We start from the raw sequence: 19,509 nt of genomic DNA, 5'->3' as shown, positions 1-19,509 counted from the left end.
GGGCATTGTGTGTGCAAACCAGTCCAGACAGTCCAAACTCTAATTCGAATGTATTCATTAACATCCTTTACTCTTTGTCCAACTTTTAGTTCATTTTCTTATATTTAAATTTCCCGTCTTTTGTTAATTGAGGCTTCTTATAATGGAGATCAGGCTGGCATGCAGAATGGAGCTATAATAGTGAACCAGCATTGACATTGCTCTTTCAAGTTGCAGGCTGGTTTACTTTGGTTTGTATTTGGTCATTTTTTTGTTTTGGTTTGGTTTTTTGGTTTTTTTGTTTGGGTTTTTCTGCTTTGCTGGGACTTTTTTTTCTCTCTCTTTTTTTTTTTTCGAAATCACATTATTTTTATGGACATTAAAAAGTACAGGCATTGATCTGGGTACATTCTGTAGCAGGCAGAGAAAAGACACATTTACAAAGAATATTCAGAAGTATATTACTGCACTTTGGTGTGTAGTCTGTGTTTTATTAGGAAATGGCAGTAACTCTATTCTCCTCTGAAAAGAAAATTTTCAAAAATGGATATCAATGCTTGTGACACAGGGTAACAAAAGAATGGTGTTAAGCAAATATTGTGGTTCACTGTTTCTCCTAATGCTCCATCATTTCATTCTCCCTCTCACTGTGAAGGGATTTTCTTGCACACTTCTTTACCCTCTGAAAGAAGATTAAGGTTTAAAAAACATTTAGAGCTATCACGGTGTTAGAAGAATATCAATAATCAAGTTGTTAACATATTTCCACATCTCGTGAACCTGCTGTCAGTCTAAACAAGGAATGAAAAGTCTTGCACTCTTATGAAATCTCTGCAATTCCTTGGAAGCTCAGTGTTTTCAGCACTCAGCTTTCAGACTGGCTGCTGCTGAGCCAACTCAAGAGCGTGTTGTTGTTGTTGTTGTTTTGTTTTTTTTAAAGAAAAGTCTTTCCAGTGATGAATTTAGTTACTTTCTTGCCCTCTCTTTTTTTCATGCGACGTGAGTCATTCATAAACACTTTGTGGTTTAGGCAGCAAGGTGGGAGCAGGAGTTTCTAAAGAAAAAAAAAAAAAAAACCACCAAAAAAAACCACTAAGAAAATGTAGCCAGACTGACAAATCCTTAGGCACAGCTATAAAACATAGAGATCAGTAGCACAGAGCCATAAGAATATATTGACTGTGGCTCAAACTCATCAGAAGATTGATCAATCCAGCTGACTTGCATTAATTGTGAAATAGAAGGAACGCCGCGATCAATGATAGGCATGAAAGTGCAGCGGTAATGATGCCACATCCAGCTAATCCAATAATGGAGAACCTGATGGATAGCATATTGGAATTCCACTGCTCGGGCCCCTGTCACAATAAAGTATATCCTGCAATTATGGGGAAAAATCGAGCAGGCAGCAGTGGAGGCAGCCTAATCGGGCAGTGCTGCAGTCGTTTTCCTGATTAAACACCACGTTAAGTGGCACTCAAACACTGCAGCTCGCCAGGGCTGTGAAGGGAAATCCTGGAATTCATGTGTGTATTCTAATCCAAGCAAACTGTGAATATTAAGATGTGTGCAAGATCTCCAGTGGGCATTTAAACACTGGTCACTGGTCTCTCACTGTTGGCCACAAGGAGAAAAGACCATAGGTGAGTTGTGAGCCACCAGCCACCCGTGCTGCAAATCTGTTTGGTTTCAGAAAGGCTTAAAGACCTGATGGGAAAAATAATACTGCTAACAGACCCATGGAGAATTTAAATTTAGTGAACTTCTGTCCATGTTTGCCTGTTGTTACTGCTTTCTGTCTGGTCAGTGTTAGGTGTTGATTGAAGGAAAAATAGATTTTTAGTAATATAAGCACAGCTAGACCTGTGGCTACAGTTTAGATTCACTTATTATAAAATCAACCTGAATCCTCTCCAAAGTACAGCATCTGTCACATTGAGGACTAAGTCTTTCAGTTCTTATTAAAGTATTGACTTTTCTACTATTTCTTTTATACTGATACTTCATTTTTATCACAAAGTTTATCTGTACGAGCCTGCTCTCTGTCATTTGGACTCGACTTTGCTGTTGGCTTGACTTTTTAAGAGCCAGCTTTGTGTGGAGGATGGCAGGAGGCTGCAGGGTCCATGCAGGAGCCCCTTGGCTGTTTAAGGAAGGTGTGTCCTGCTCTCCTGTGTCACCTTGGGGCACCTGCTGTGCTTGGAAAGGACCACTGTGAGCTGTAGAGGAGCCATCAACTGTTTTTTTTTCACCTTCTCCCTTGTCAGAAGCATCTCTCAGTTTTTTGGTGCTGTTGGGGGAAGAAATGCCTGATCTCGGAGCTGCTCAGCATTCAGGGTGTCCAAGGGCTGTTGTTTCTGGGGGTTTGAGCAGTCACAGGGGGAAATGGATGGCTGCCTCACCACTGGGCAAGCACCTGAACCCATCTGTGGATCTCTCTGCTTTGCCTTCTGGAAATCATTGACTGCTTTCATTCCAGTTCTGGATAGGGATTTTTATGTTTCAGCTAGAGAAGTTTGCTACTTTTCAGATAAAGGTGTTTTTGCATAGATTGGACTGAGGTTTTGACACTTCACAGGTCGTGAAACTCTTCAGTAAAACCTGGCTCTGTTTCTTTGAGCAAATTCAGGGGGTTTTCCTGAATGAAATCACTCTCTGCTCTCTCTGGGCTTTCTTCCTTTGAATACGTCGTTGAGGCAGAGAAGTGTGGGGACAATTATTTAAGCAAATAGCGAGCAAACTAAAATGTTCCTGTTAAAGTGTGTTGATAACAACTGGTAAGACAGATGAGGAGCTCTGGGTGCCTTGCTGAAGCCTCTCTGGAGCATCCAGCTGGGCATGTGTGAGCAGCCTAATCCCAGCCTAATGCCCTGCTCTAGACAAGGCAGCACTTGGAGGCTGCAGCTCACATCTTCTGTGTCCCTTTTAGTGCAGTGTAATTCTCTCAGTGTTGTGGGGAAATGAGCAGCCAGTGTTTGTATGGGGCTTTTCTTCTTCCTCCCCAACATTGATTGTACCTGTGGGGACTGAAGGGACAAAAGAAACAAGACTCCTTCCCTGGTGACAATGTGAATGCAGGGATGAAATTAAGGAGATAATTTATCCTAAGGGTTCTAAGTATTCCAAAGTGGTTTTTTTAATAGAAGAAATTAATTAAATACTATATTAATAAGTGATCAATAAGTCCTGAAATGGTTTTCAGGCTGCTTAAGTGAGCTGACAACAAAGACTGTATCTTTCTATTGCTTTGCAAGTAGAAAATAGAATTCATCTTCTTCGGGGCTTTTTCCTTTAAAAATATTGCAGTATAACCGAAATATAAATTGACCAAGTTGTGAATGTAATACCACCATCCTGGGTGTTAACAGCATCTCTTTCTGTGAGGAATGGCCTGGTACAGTGTGTGTTTTCTAAACCTATTTTTGATTGTGTGAAGTGTTAACAGTTCACTTTACACCTCCCATCATAGGAGTAATAATGAAGAGAAAGTGAATTCAGACTGTGATGGTAGCTAATTGCTGTGGAACAAACCCTTGCCTTCTTCAAGACTTTGTTAATTTTTTTTTTTTTTTTTTTTTTTTTTTTGCCACTAGGGAGTAATTTTAATACATGAAAACTGTATTCAAGTTATGTCTCAGCAGTAAATGAGATCTACTTACTTCTTTCCAGAACAATTAATTTCAAGCCAGCCTATGTTAAAGAAAGTACTGAGCAGTGTGTTTTATAATTGCTGGAGAGCTGTACATGCAATATTAGAATAGAAATATTGGGTTTCTTTTCAAGTTTCGAATAATCCCAGTAGACTTGCAAGCTGCTATGAATAATTCTGTAAAATCTAAGTGAAAGAGTTCAGATATTTTCCCTCCTCTCTTTGAGATTACTGTGGTTATTTGAGGCAAAAAGGCAAAACACCTCAATATTATGGCAAATGAAGACACTTTGTTAAGGCTGAAGTTGTAATGGATAGCCTGAAGGCATTGGTCGAGACAAACTGACTCCAGCAATGTTTTTTTAAATGCTTTTTTTTCCTCTCAAATAAGTTGTTAGATGCTACCAGTGAAGTTGCACCACGGTATCTTCATAACAGAGGGATGTCTGTGAGCGCTTAGCTTGGCTGTCAGCAGGTTACCATCATTTCCTAGGTGTGTATAAATCCTCACAGGGATTCCTGAACAGACACAGGGCGAGCAGGAATGGCTGTCAGAAGGCAGAGCTGGGTTAGATTTGAGGCAGGAATTGTTCCCTGGGAGGGTGGGCAGGCCCTGGATCCCTGCAGGTGTCCAAGGTTGGACACTGGGGCTGGAGCAGCCTGGGATGGTGGGAGGTGTCCCTGCCCATGGCAGGGGGTGGGTCTGGGTCATCTTTGAGGTCCCTTCCAACCCAAACCATTCTGTGATTCCGTGATTATTTGTGGTACCTGCAATGAAGTATCTCTGGGCCTCTATCATACACTTTTTTTTTTTTTTTCTGTTTTGTTTTGTGGGTTTTTTGTTTTTTTTCCTTATTTTTCCGTTTTTCACACAGAGCTAAAACTTAGTGCATGGCACATAGAACTGGGCAGGTGAAGACCCATGGTTTTTCCATGGGAATTTGGTTATTCCATGGAACTGCACTGACAAGGTGCTGCTGCCTCTGCTTGCCTTGCACAGTGCCATTGCCTTTGCTGATTTCTATCTGTGCTCTTGAACTAGAACTTGTAATGCAGGCAATGACCCTGGAAGGTCTTACAAACTTGCAAGTGCTTGAAAAGGTGTTAATGCTTTTCCCCAGGAAAAGAGAGTGGGATTTTAACCTCCTCCAAAGGATTGTTTCATCTATAATTAGCAGAAGCAAGATCATACAAATACAGAAATCGGTGAGCTAATTGCAGTAGTCTGGCAATGAGGGACTCTACTGGGATCAATTAACATGATCTAGATATTAAAGGAAAGCACAATGTTCCCTCTTTTTTCCCATCCTATGATTTGCCACATTTGTCTCTTAAATACAGATTCTTGCAAGGTAAAAAAGGAAAGGGTTGGCTTTTATTTATTTATTTACTTATTAAAAATATTTCCAGAGCAATACCAGTCATCATGAGGATCTTCAGTTCTGCTGACATCCTGCTTGTTTCTTTTACAGCTGAGGCCAAGAGTCAGGTACAGCTGGGTACCACTGGGAAGGGTTGTTGACTGGTGGTCCAAGTTTTTTGGTATTTAACAGCAGAATTGCTCTCATGTTGAAACAGGCCCTGATTCTTAAGCTCAGTACACTCTGGTACATATCTGTGGGGGTTTTGCACTATTTATTTGTATTGTGGGATGCCCTAAACACAGGTGGTTAAGATACCTTTTCCACTGTTTTTGTGCATGATAATGCCATATTGCAACATATCTGTGGCTGTATTTTACTGGCATTCAAAGGGGAAGAATATCAGCTTTTTGAATCCTGCAAATACTGGGAAATCATGTCAAGCTTGCCAGCAATAATGCATTAATATTTGAAATGTCCTGTGATCTTTTTTCCATCTCATTGCAGCCATGCATGTGGCATTTCTCAGCTGGCATGGGCTGCTGTGGGTTTGGGGCAGCAGGAGTTACAGCTCTGATTGCTCTGGGATGTGTGAGCTGAGAGTGCTCATTAGGGGAGCACAGACAAAGCTTCAAGCACTTGGTGCTAGGCTGAAACTCACTCCAGCTCTGCTAGAACACAGTGCTTGATACTCCACCTAAAATCCGTTTAATTCTTGTTGGAAGTGACAGGGTGCCAACAGTCCATTCAGGAGAATATTTACTGCTTTTAGGAAGATTTAATCTGTGCTATCCTGATCCAGTGTGGGGTTGTTCAGCTTATTAAGATGTGACTACCAAGGCTCAGCAGGAAGGGGAATTTCTCACCTGTCTGGCAATCACTATTCATGTGTTCCTCCTTGCCTCTGAACAACAGAGGAAAAATGGGTTTTGAAACTTGGTTATTGAGCACTACAAGGAGTAAAATGCAGTGAAAATGGACTGCAGTATTCTTTTTCATTTTTAGAAAATAATTCCAGACATCAGAGAGGGGTTTTATATAACCTGGTAATGAAGAATAGTTCTTCTCTCGTTCTCTGGGCCCCAGGCATTCCACATTACTGAAGCTGGAACATGACATGTACAACAAGGATGTATGAAACCTTTAAGAATTTTTTTCTAATACCTAGATAGCTGCTGAACTTATTTTCTGCTCAAAAAGAAGTTATTATAGACATATTTCTTATATAATTAGTTCAGAACTATCAAATAAAACTAGAAGTGACTTGTCTTCCTTCCCCACTCTCCCTGTGAGATGCCAGGTTTGTCTTGTTTCTCATGGAGATGGCTATTTGGATAATGATAGCAAAGCTGTTTAAAATGCAGACAAACTCCTTCTTTGCTTTTTTTTTTTTATGTTTCACTCAATCCATTTTCTATTATAACCCCTATGGACTTGGGTATCAATCCTTTCCCACCCCCCACCCCCCATTTTGCTTTTGCTATTGTCTTGCCTTGAGAAAAATATTTCCCCTTTTTTTTCTTCTTTCTGGCTAGGTTTGATTTTTCTTTTCTTTCTTTTTTTTTTTTCTTTTCTATTTTTTTTTGTGAGAGTGTTTTCAGTTTCTTTTCTCCTATAGACAGGTGGTGGCAACACTGTTCTTTGTCAAGCAAGGACAAAACAGCTGGTGAGGTGCAAGGCAAGGCCAGACCAGCAGTCCATGGCTGCTTCCAGTGTTTCAAAGTCTCCCTTGGCTTTCCAAAGGACTGGTAAATAAACTAAGCACACAGTTCTCTCTCCTCTAACTAGAACACCAAAAAATGAATTAGAAAAAAAAACGAAATCACAAATATTCTAAATTTATGGCATAGTACAGATGCAGTACCTTTCCTTCTTGGCTTCCATATTTAAATCCATGCTTGACTTAGGAAAAATTTGTTGTAGTCTAATAACTATAAAATACTAAGAGGAAATAAAATCAATGTTGGCCCCAGCCTTAGAATGCAAACCACACACACACACACTCTAAGATATGGTCAAATAATGCTTACTCAGGAGATTCAGCTCCAGGAATCGAGCAGCACTGAGAAGCACTATAAAATATGCAGGAAAAGAAAAAAAAAATCTGTGTAATAGCTGCTCACAAATTTTTGTTTTTATAAGATCAAGGTATTTTTTTATTCCCTTTAGGTAAAAAACTTTCTCATTATTGGTATCTATCAGATTTGGACAGGTGAAAGTTGCTTGGTGGTTTTTTCCCCTTCTCTGCAGTGTTGTGTTGTTAGTCCCAAGTCTTCAGGTTGCTAAATGTACACATAGGAATTCACTGTTTCAGGAATCAAATGAAAGCTTGGGGGGAAAGAAAAAAAACAAAAAAGAAAACACCAACAAAAAATACCAACAAAAAACCCCCCAGAAATCCAAGACATCACCATTATGTGTTTATGTGTTTTAAGTCTAACTTTATATAGTAAAGAATGCTGTGCAGTCATTTTTGTGAATTATTGCTCCTGCCTAGCATGGGCAGCATGCTCTGAGTGACAAGTGTGGCTCTCTTGCCAGTCTGCATCTGTAACCTGTCACTGCTGCACACTTGCCAAGAGTTTAGCATGAGGTTTCCCATTTTTACAAAAGAACTTTATCTTCACCAACAACCAGACAGGTCCAATGAGAGCTCAGACTGAGGAAAAGGCGAAAAATGGGGGGAAAAAGATTTTTTTTTTTTTGTGGAAAATCTGCTGTTGTAGAACAGATCTTTGTCTTTATTTAGAATGGAAGTAGGTTTTTTTTTAATTTCACTCTTAAAAATGGAGATTTTATTTGAAGAGTTTTACCATGTGGATGCTTTGGAGCCACTGAATCTCTGTGACTTGGGGTCTCCAGCTCTCTCACTGTCCTTTGGCAATGGGGTGCTGCAGGTTCTGGGAACCTGAGTCGGGTGCCTGGGTTGCCTGGAAGGCTCAGGTCCCTAAAACCCCATCAGAGCAGCAGCTGAAGGAGAGGGGAATGTGTCTGGAGGAACTATAGAGGGGCATTTCTGAGCAGAGCATCCCTGCAGAACTTCCCATTGGTTTTGATCTGGCACATCTGATGAAGAGCTGTCCCTGTCACAGGGTTTGTCCCCAGCTCTAGGTATGGAAGGATACATTTCCAGCTGTCTGTTTGGTCACTTAAATAAGATTTTGCTGTCTCTGGACCTGTGTGAAGCTCTTGCTGCTCAGTTTGTCAGTTCTGCTTGGTGTGAGGACACAGCAGCTCCTCCCCTCCTGTGCTGGACACTTGCTCCTTGCTTCCAGGACTATCCCATGGCCTTCCTAAACTTTCAGACTTCAGAGACCTTCATGCCATGCAGCAGATGCAAGACAAAGGCTGTGTTTTCTCTAGAGATGCTCAGTTCCTTCAGGATTTATTTCTTTATGTAAGGCTGGGTGTTATATACCAGAAATGCCATAGTTTAGACTTATTTGTCTATGATGCAGTGTAACTGAGGCCAGGTCATAATTCTTAAGCAAAAGTATCATTTAACAGTGGAAATTATTTGTTATTTGTAGTTGTGTGTGCCTGCATCAGACACATCAGGAATTTTTATCTAAAGTAATGAGACACCCCTGTCTCAGAATATGCATGCTGAGGTGTAAAAGGCCTGAATTCCAGTCTCTAGACACAATTAGAAATCAAAACAATTGCTGTGATATACTGAAAAACCAGACAAGTAACCTCATGCAGAGCAGCATTCCCTACCCTTTTAATTGCTGCTTATCCTGTCTCAGTAAGTGAGGTAATTGATGTTTTACTCTCAGAATTGATCTCGGTGTTTCAGGTAGTTAGCAGGCTAGAATGGCTTCTGCATCATAGCACTGAAAATCATTGTGTCTCATAAACTAATGCCAGGCTCAAAAATGTGGCACACCTCAAGGCTCCCTACCTTCAAAATAATGAGTTAGTTTGGCTCTTGGGTCCCCTGGGCTGGATTGTGATTAATCTGAATAACCACACAGGACATCCCAGCACTGGTCCTGCTCTTTGCAACCCTCCTGTTCCAAGTTCTCCCTGAGAGAACATCAGAGCTCTGAGGAGCCCCAGATGATTCCTGCTGGTGCTTTTATTCCTGTTTGAGTGAGAGGAGTTGTTTGGGGTCACAGCAAGCTGGCTGAACAGGGGGTGGGTTTCAGTTTGAGCAGCTTGACCCAACATCTCTCAGGTGATGTGCACGCTCCTGCAGGTGTGGGACTCACTTTGCTTCTTCAGGTATGCCAAGAGAGCATTTCTGACAGAAAAAGGGAGGACTAAAATAAATAAGATGCAGGTCAAAATAGTTGTTGTAGTATTGCACATTTATCTCATTGCAAAGTTTAGTATAGGATGTTCTAGAAATTCAGGAATAAAAGCCGGACAGAATTGTTCCAAACCTTGGAAATGAAACGAATGAAAACAGAGTAAATGACGCCTTGCTTGAGGCTACAGCTGTGGTGTATTGAACACACAGGCTGGGCCTCCACTCTGGGAGTGTTACCTGCATGCAAATGAAGGTGAAATGCTCCATCTGAATGGTGTGTGCAGTTATTATATTGATCATGCATATTGTTGTGTGATGTTGGAATGAGTCATTAATATCATGGCTTGGTTTGTTGCCTCCTGTAATGGAAGCACACAGACACACGTGAAGGTAGAAGAGATGCTTTTCTCTCCCCCTCTCCATCTCTATTGTATGTAGAGCTGTAGATAAATGTGAGAAAACTTGTAGATGGAATTCTTTGTCCTTGATGAGTTTCAATCTGGGCCAAGGTGTGGCAGAAAAGTGAAGATATGTATAGTTATGTGAAGAAAAGAGGCTATATTTATTGCAAAAAAGAGGTGATATTTAGATCTTTCATGTTTATATAGTAAAAGATTTTTCTCTGCCTCCTAAGGGACAAGATTTCAGGTCACAGTTTACCTCACCTCGTCATAGCTCATCACAGAGTTTTGTAGAGGTGTTGGGAGCAGCACTTTGATGCAAGAGGATGGCATGCAATGTGCCATTGCAATGATTTCAAAAGGTATAGACACAATACACTTTTGAAGCTACAATTTCAAGCTTGTTATCCTGGAGGTCATTGAAGAACGTGACACTTCGTTTGCAAAATGAGCCTGGCTGTGCGTGTGGGTGCACACACATACACAAGTTTTAAATGCTTCCCTCTCCTTTGCTGTTTTCAGGACAGTAAGGCCATTGCTGTGGTCTCATTAAAAGGTGAAAGAAAGTGTTTAACTTTGCCAGCTGCACCTGATTTTTGCCAATGACTGCTCATTTTCCTAACGGAAAAGTAAAGTACACTTTAAATGAGACTTAGGTGTTCAAGGTAACCTTAGCACTTCTGAGTGAGAAGAATACAGTGCCCTAATGGACGCTGTTATATGACAATCTCTAAATGTCTTTTATTATTAAGGTTTCTTTTAGGAAAGCTTTAGAAATTCTTGGGAGAAATGTTTCATTGCAGCAAGCTGTAGCAGTGCCACTAAAAATATATTGCTAATTAAAGTTTATTGACAGTCTCTGTAATGCGTTCCTGGAACAAGTCAAAGCACTGAGTAGTTATTGAATGCAAGGCACTGCATCTTCTATAGTTAGTTAAGCTGTTTAGGAGAGGAGATTAAGGTACTCTGCCCTTCCTTTGCTCTGTAGCTATTGGCTGTGGCTGCTGTGCAGAATAAAACACTTTCCTCTCAGGATGCCAGTGCTGCAGACTCCAAGAAACTTTGGCTCTGTCACGAGCTTTTCCACTTGGTAGCCACGGGCAAATGGGGAGGTCAGGTAAATACTGCCGAGCTCTGCAAGGTACATCTCACCTGGAGGGAAAAGAATTTGGACTATTCAGAAAACAATTCCTGCAAGGTGCAGTTCTTGTTAGGGTTGCTTTAGCTGTGTGTGTGGATATTGGTGCAGAGGGTGTAAATCATACCTGTGCAGCTCTAGCGTGGGACAGTGTGAGTGAGGAACAGCCTTGCTCAGGTGTGGTCACACCCAGCCCTGGGGCAGCAGTGCTGGACAAGAGCAGTGACATCTGTGGGTGTGACTGCTCACACTGCAGGGCCTGTGCTGTGCTGGTTCTGCTTGTACTGCTTATTCATAAATACATTGGGTTGTAGGGGATCTTTAAAGGTCATCTAGTCCACAACTACATCTGTAATTTCTTGCTGGTATCATAAGCCTGGAAACTCTTGCCAGTTGTTACTTAATGGACCTTGGGTGTAAGCACCAGAACATTTGCTCTGTCTTGCCTCGTCTCTGAGACACAGTGAATCTATGAGCAATTTTGTAAATGCAAGGAACAGGATTTATTCTTCAGATGACTGCCAGAAGACTTTTACTCTTCTTTAAATCATGAAGTCTAAGCTACTCATTTCAGTAAAGTTCCTCTGCAATTCTGTTGCTGCAAGCAAGGGCAAAGTACTGCCTCTGGGAACTAAGATTTACAGTACAAATCAGACCCAAACCAGGATTTTTTACATGGGATATGAGTGAGCATCAACTTTCCAAAGTGATTGGTTTGTGGCTCTGAGAGCCAAACATTCTGCCTGCTTGTACAACCTACAGTTCCACTGAGGAACATTATCTGAGTTGTAAAAAACTATGTAAAAAGCTCCTTATGGCAGGCTTGGTCCTACAGCTCATTAAATTTCTGCCAGCTCTTTGTGCTGATTCAAGCTTCTTGCATGCACAGAAATGGCCAGAGGAGCTGTGTGATGGAGAGGGGAGTGAGCCTTGATACAGAGCCAGGTGGGGCTCATGCTGTGAGGGTAAGAGCAGCCACAGTGCAGGGAGACAGACGTGATTTATCCTCTGGGACTCATTCATTCATTGATTGAAAACCAAAGAAACCACACTCCTGATTTTGGATGTATTTACTGAGCATCACACACAGGGTGTGAAGTTCTCTCTCTAAACTTCACAAAAGCATAATTCCTCCATGTCTTCGCTGTGCTTTAGGGAAAGAATCTCACCTGCAGAGTCCACAACTTGATAAATTAGTGCAGCAAAGGCAACCTCTGCTTCTCTCCAAAGATTCACAGCAAAACAACCCTGATAAGTGTGGCAGAGGGCACAACACCCCTGTCGTGATTTGTGTGTGCAAGCACAGAACCTAGCACTGCATTTCCAGTGCAAAACAGAAAGGGATCTAAATGTCATTAATGCCTTGGATTACCCCTATTGTCCTATTGAAAATGTGTGTGGTACTAATGACCAACTTTCATCTTGAATTCACATCCCTGAAATTCTCTCCCAAGTGCTAAAGATAAGCAGCATGTGTGTATTTCATAAGTAATGAAGTTATCCACCGAAATGTCAAGTTTTAGGTAGAATGATAAATGAGAACAGACTGTAATTTTAATGCACTTCATGGTCTTCACCTCTTTTTTGCATTCAAATTTTACTGACAAGAATATGTATATAAAATACATGCCTGTATCTGTGTTTGTAAAGAAACAAAACCCAAACCAAAACCAAAACAAACGAAAAAAAAATCAATACCTTGATTAACCAACTAAATTACACTATAATAGGATGCTATTAATTATCTATCAGTTTAAAACAGTCCTAGAATATAAATAGTTGTTAATATTAAACATTATAAGGTTTTCCCCTTTTTATCTGCAGATGAATAAAATAAGTTTTGCCAATCAATTTACTGATGATTGATCTCTGAGGTTAATACTGTAGAATGACCATTTAGTGTGCTTTGGATCACTTCACATAAAAGAAACTATTTTATATATACACCCATAGACATATACATATACACACATATATACACACAGGCTTTCACTTTATGACACTCTGAAGATTAATGTTTTAATTGGAAAAAGAGCAACTCTGAGGAAGGGGACAAATGCAAGTCTGGATATCTGTCGGTTCCTTGGCTTCTTGCTGACCTGGCAATATCTGGTTTCTCAGACCAGTTCCTTCTGTAATGACCTCTCCAGCCAATAATGTGGATCTGCCAGATAAAAGCTGTGTTTTGGGTTTTTTGTAATTTGTCAGGCATCGGTGACTGAAAGAACTTGGCTTATTTTTATCAGCACACAAGCACAGCAAGTGGCCTTGCAGATGTTTGCTGATAGCACACAGGCCGTGTCTATAGGGGCAATTTGTAACATAACTGGCTTTGGTAATTGTCTGGAAACCCATGCCTGTCTGTCTCAGTGATATCCTCATTGTCAGGCTGCTGTTCTCTCCTCTGCCTTGAAGGGTCTGAGTTCTTACCTGCAGCTGGACTAAATCCCACTTTAATAGGCTAGTAGTAATTTTTTTAAAAATCTATTTAAAGTGGTGTTTTTACTTAAACCCTGTTTTAATTTTAGCCTATGTTCTTGGCCTATGGTTTTTAGTTGTGATCTCTGCCCATGATCTTGACTTCAGAAAACCTATTATGCAGCACATCAGGTTTATTGCCTTGTTTGGGTAATACAGACTGTCAGAATTCAGCAGTACCTGATACTCAGATACTAATTAGTATCTCCAATTGCTTCATTCTATATTTACACTAGCTTCAGAGTTTATCACTTAATTGTTATTCATACCATTATCTGCATTTTTTTTCCCTGCATAGAGTCTTTAGGGAAAGAATCTTAAAACTCTTTTCCCCAAAGGTGCAAGATTTTACAAGAGTAAATTCTTGTAATAATGATATGCTTATGAAACAAGAATTATTTTTGCTGCAGTGAATAGGGTTATATCTGTAATATGCCAGCCTTGGTTTGGGCCTGTTTACATTGTAAGATAACAGACTTTATTTCTGGACTGCTTGCTGCTTTAACATCACAGTGTTTTTAATTATGTTTTTCATAGTGTCCATTTATTCTTTGTAGTGCATTACCTTCACTTTCAGATTATTCTGTGTAATATTTTCTGTGCTATGCAGGGAAATGAAATGCACTATGGCCAGTCCTTTATGTATAAAATGTTTATATTTGCATGCTAACCATAGATTAAGTTTGTCACGGGATTGCTCCATGCAGAGCATACATCCAAAATTTCGTCTTGAGGCTTTCCCACACAAGTGTTCCTCTGGAATGGTACTTGTAAACGTATTTTCTTCAAGACCATTTTCCTAATTTATATTAAAGTCCTGTGTAAGGTAGTTTCCAGAGCCTTAATGTCCAAGGGTTGGTCATCCACAGAGTGTGGATTAATTAAATTAAACCCAGCACTATCCTGGTCTGCACCACACTTCTCACAAGGTCATGGCAAAGACCCACAGCTGCCAGCCTGTGTTTGGAAAACAGGGACCTAAGTGTGTCACAGGGTATGAGCACGGGGAAAGCTGCAGTGCTGGCTGCTGTGCTGTCCTGCAGGGATTTTACTCACAGGGATGCTGAAAAGGAAGAACTTCCAGGCTTATGCTGCAGCACCTCAAGTTTCTTTTAACACTCTCAGGGAGCCAGAGGCAAATTTGGTCACATATCTATCTCTGTGATCTGCAGCATGCTTTGGGCATACAGTTAAGGCTGTTCAAAAACAAAGAAAGCAAAAATTGAAGGAAAAAAAAAAGCCCAACCCCCCCTGTTTTAGGTAACTGTGATGTTCATGCCATGTATAAAATCTTGATGAAGAAACATCTCTTATCCTGCAGCTAAGAAAAGGTGGAAATTGGACTTTAAGGCTTCTCAGTAGGTTAAAGGAGCCATTTTGCAAAAGGAAATAATTGTCTACAAACTGTTTTAATGTAAAAATCTTTAAAAGTGTTTCTCTTTTATATTTGGAGATTTTCTACTTTTCCTTGTCTCAATAAAATGGTCCTGTTTGGAATATGTTGCTGATTTGAGGGCAAAAAGAAAAGCAGAGCGAGAAAACCTATAAAACTATAGATTATTTTTTATGGATGATGAGATGGTCCCCATTTGCATTTACAGCTTTACAAGGATTGTAGCGGTAGGCTCTTTTTCTTTTTTTGATGGAAATGCTTAATCTGAGCTCAATGGGCCATAATAATTGCCTGTTTCTTCCAGTAGAAATAAACCCACTTGTATGTGACACTTGAAACCGTAACTCTGCTTAGTATTACCCACGGAATTGGAGACAGTTCTTCACCCAAATATATTTATGACAGCAGCACCAGTCGATATACAATACCCAGCCAAGGGCACTGGAGAATAAATCAGTCCCTCCAGCCTCTGCTGGAGCACAATAACTGATGGTGGTAATAAAAGCCCAGGAAATTAAAATTCTGTGCATGCAAACACACATACCTAGGCAAGAAAAACCCGAAGCTCTCTGCTCTGGAAAGAATTTGCATATGCATAGATGTATACATTCTGTACTCCTTTGTGTTAGAAACAGAATAGAACACAAAGTCTCGGTGGTTGTCAGTGCATTATCACCTTCTTAGACTGTCCTCAACGTCTGGGGGCTTTCAGGAGACATGTCCATGAAAATTTAGGTATCTTGTAGTGGAAAAGGATGATCCCAGTTAGTCCTAGAGGAAGAAATACCGATGTTATGTTACAAAGCTTCTAGACGTTGCTGTAAGTGACTACCAAAGTCTCTGAAATCCCCATTTCCAGTTCATTTCTTCCTGTATATTTATGCAATTACTGATGTTTTTAATGAGTCCTCTGTGTTTGAGCACCTTGGGCTCTACTTTGTGGTATTGTGAGCTCTTGGGATGGATGCTGTTTCTTCACTTGTGTTTTGGGGTTTCACATGTAGTACTGAGAGGCAGTTTTAGATTAATACACAATATTATTTATACATTTATGTACAAACCCACACTCTTTCCACATATTAAATGACTTGGAGTATTATTTCTTCTGAATTCTGCGGGGCCATGAGATAATGAACACTAATAAGTAATAAAAAGATGCCAGAAAGTGACTGTTTCCACATTAAACACAGCAGTGCACAGTGTGTCTCCTTGTGCAGCACAGCCTTTTTTGTGTAACATGGCAAGGAAAACACCCAAGCATTTAATTTTTGACAGAAGACTTTTCCAGTCAGATGAGTGTCTAATGAGAGAAAGCCCTGACAGATGGATTTTGCGGATAGTATGAAATTGTATGGACTGTCTCAAAGTGTCTGGTGAAACACAACTGCTACAACTGTGAGAGGATAATCTGTGGTTTGATTTCAGCTGTTTCATCTGTGTATGAATGAGGAGAAAGATAATTTCTCAATCAGATGATGAGCAGTCACCAGCTGGGAGGTAAGTTGTGCTGAAGGCACTGTGAGTGCTCAGTGCCAAGCCTTTCTCACCTGGCTCTCGAGCTCCACTGTTCGTGTTTAGGTACTGGCTGTAACAATAAAAACAAGCACATTGTTGGAGTTCCAGTGATCGTTTTTGCACTGTCCTTTTTGAGGTGTAAAAAGAAAGGCAGCAATATCAGAGGGCTTTTCATTTATCACGTGTCTACTTATGGTAAATTACCTAGAAGGTAAAAGAAAGGTAAAAGACATTAGATGTTCACCTATTATTTTTCAGCCACTGAGACTGTGTGCCATTTCATATAACTTCAATCCTGAAAACATTCTGAATTTGAAAATGTAAAACCAATACTTGGAAATGTTGTACTGCAACGTATTTTTTTTACATGTTTTTACATTTAAGCAGATACTTTCTGTAAATAACCTTAATACCCTCCTTTTGTTCTCTTTTCCCAGTCACCTAAGCCCTTTCTTTAAAATGACACTTAACAAACTTGGCAGCAAAAAGCCTTCCCAGGTGGACTGCTGGTATTCCTGAACACCTTCAGTAATGCTGCTGCTCTCTCCATCTGTCCATTCATGCAGAGATGGGTCCCGTTTTCTGTTTGGTTTCCAGTCTCCTCAGAGACAGGGCTTTTGTGTCCTTATGAGGAGAGGATAACTGATAAATATATTTAACAGCTATTCAGTCTCTGGCCTGTTACTGTTACCTAAAGAAAACAAAACAGATTCCCCATTCTAATCCTGAATGAACTGGGGAATGGCACCAGCAGGTAGCACAGTATTTCCAAAGGGTGTTTTTTGGTTTAGAATGATGGAGCCTGACAGCACAAGTGTCTTCTAAGACTAGAGGACCCTGTAGTTCTTTCAAACATTTTCCTTGATAAAATCCTTCCAAGGGAGTGAATCTCCTTAGTCTTCCACTAAACTCATACTATGTGAGAGCTTGACACCATGACACTCAACATACTGACCGCTCCTAAACTAAATTAAATAAATAGTTAATTGCATTTGGTTCAATCCAGAGCTGTAACAAAGTAAATTTGGGATTGAGAAAAAACGAATTTAAAATTGCAGGATGTGCACAAGGTTTGCTTCCAGGCTCTCTCGATCATTAATTAAATATGTTATAGCTTTCAGTTTTTCTCATTTATCTGTACAGGTTTACATATTGTAAATGCATTATTTATGTTTTCCCTTAAGTGCTGAGTACTGCCAGAATGTTTCTCTTAAACTGGCACAGATAGCAAAAAAGACAAAATGAGAGAGCAAATTTGGCACTGGTGAAATGCTCAGAGAGCTGCTTGTGTTCAAATGATCCTTTCCCAGATGTATTTTAATAAACTTGATCTGACAAATAGAGGGCCAGGCAGGCAGATGGCATCTGTGTCTAAACTATGAATTATTTTTTTTTTTATTTTTTTTTTCCGTTAAGGTATGTTTGGTTTGTTTATATTTTTTTCCTTTTAATTTCATCCTAATAATGCCTTGTGACCAAGCCTTGCTGGTTTTTTTCTGGAAAGCTCCTAGGATGAAGGGTGATGAGGGAGCTGTCTAAGGGGATGTTCACTCTGGGCAAAGCCAGCTCTGAAGTGGGTTTTGTTGTTGCAGCTAAAACATTTGCTGATCTTTGAACCAAGGGAGTTGCCACCACTGGTGTATCCTGCACGTTGCCCCCGTTGTTTTTTTTTCCTTTCAGAGTAAACTGAGTGTCATGCAGGTTGTTGAATCAAAAAATAATTTGAAATAGTATTCTCACATTCATCTGAAAGCTGTTTATTTTAAAGTGAATTGATGGTTTTCTTCTGTTGGTTGCACTGCTGGATATGAAGGAACAGTTGGATGTTGTGATCATGTTCTTATTCACTTACTCACTCTTTGCCTCTCTATTGTATTCTCCCACTGTTCATAAACACTTTTTTCCTATTTTAAATACAATTTCTCTGGTGTCTGAAATGTTAAGTATTTTATGTTTCAGATTACAGTAGCAAATAGCTACTAACTAAAACACAAAATTAACTATCTGCTTCAATATGTAACAACTATAACCCACTCTATGAGTATTTGATATGCTCTTTTCTTGTTATCTTAGAAATTTCACCTTTTTTGCATTCCAAATCTTCCCCCTCCATCCCACCATCAGAGGTTGAAATCTCTAACACAGAAAAGCTAAATAGTAAAAAAAAAAAACCCTGAACAAAACAACCCAAACTCACTTCTGACTTTGGCTAGATGATCACTGTAGGTCCCTTCCAACTGAAATATTCTATTCTATTTATTTTTAATCAAGGTGAAGAGGTTCCTGTGCAATTCAGATCTGAAATTAACTCTTGAGACTTATGCAAGCACACTTACAACGTGCACAAACACAACCTTAGAGTAACTGATAAATGGTGGAAAGTCATGAACTTTGTTAGTCTGCAAGTGCCACTCACTTCAGCTGTACTTAATTTCACTCCTTAGGGGAAGTGTAATTAGACCTATGCTGAATTCCTTTACTTTTTATTCTCTGCTAGGAACTTCAAAGAGCATTTGTTTCTCTTAAGTTTGTATTTTCATACAGGGACTCTGTTGTAAAACTTCTGTTATATGACTAGAAGGTTAAGCCTGTAATGTACTTTTTGGGACTCCTTCTGTGATGAAAACGAGGCAGTTTTATTTTGTTTGTAGTAACCTAACTTTGACTGAGAAGTTGCCATTTTCGTTATCACTACAGAGTAAAAATATCTTATACAAATGGGTATTGGTTGGTGTTTTAACTGTTTCTAAGCACAAAATAGTGATAAGTGTATTCCAAACCTTTGAAGATATTCTCAGAAACATTGCATCCCATTTCATGTTTTATGGATTGTTTGCCATCTACACTAATGGCAGAACTGACTGTGATGACACTTTCAAGGCTAATTATGCTCCCTAATTATTCTAAAATTATTCTAAAATTATTCTAAAATTATATATATGTTAAAAAAAAAAAAAAAAAAAAAAAAAAACAACCAGACACACAAACTCTCTCTCCACATGGAAAAATCAACACCCAGGTGCTTTCCTGAGCAAAGCTTTGAAAGTTTGGTTCCAGAGTGCATGGCTGGGTTAGACACCAGGAGAGCAGGCTGGGAACAGGACAGCAGGCTGGGAGCTGGGTGTTCCAGGGCTGTTATTATTCCCAGAGCTCTTTCTGGAGGAGGCTCTTCCTTCTGGCAGGGTTGGGATGTCCCAGGCTGTGCTGTCACAGGGACTGAGGTGCAGCTCAACCAGCAGCTCTCACACTCTGAATGCTGTTTCTTGTCAATCTGGCAGAACACAAACAGCAGTGTGGGAAAAAAAAATATGCTGTGAAATCAAATGATCTTCAGAGTGAC

General features: G+C 40.0%; 1 protein-coding gene across 27 annotated transcripts in view; it reads left to right on the top strand.

Moving 5' to 3' along the window:
• RBFOX1 (RNA binding fox-1 homolog 1) overlaps positions 1 to 19,509 on the top strand; it is a 1,116,721-nt gene that overhangs the window by 736,134 nt on the left and 361,078 nt on the right. The window lies entirely within an intron of this gene.

The sequence above is a fragment of the Sturnus vulgaris genome, chromosome 16, assembly GCF_052056855.1.
Source record: "Sturnus vulgaris isolate bStuVul1 chromosome 16, bStuVul1.hap1, whole genome shotgun sequence".
Lineage (NCBI taxonomy): Eukaryota > Metazoa > Chordata > Aves > Passeriformes > Sturnidae > Sturnus > Sturnus vulgaris.
Note: the sequence above shows the minus strand (reverse complement) of the source record. Positions and strands in the feature narration are given on the sequence as shown.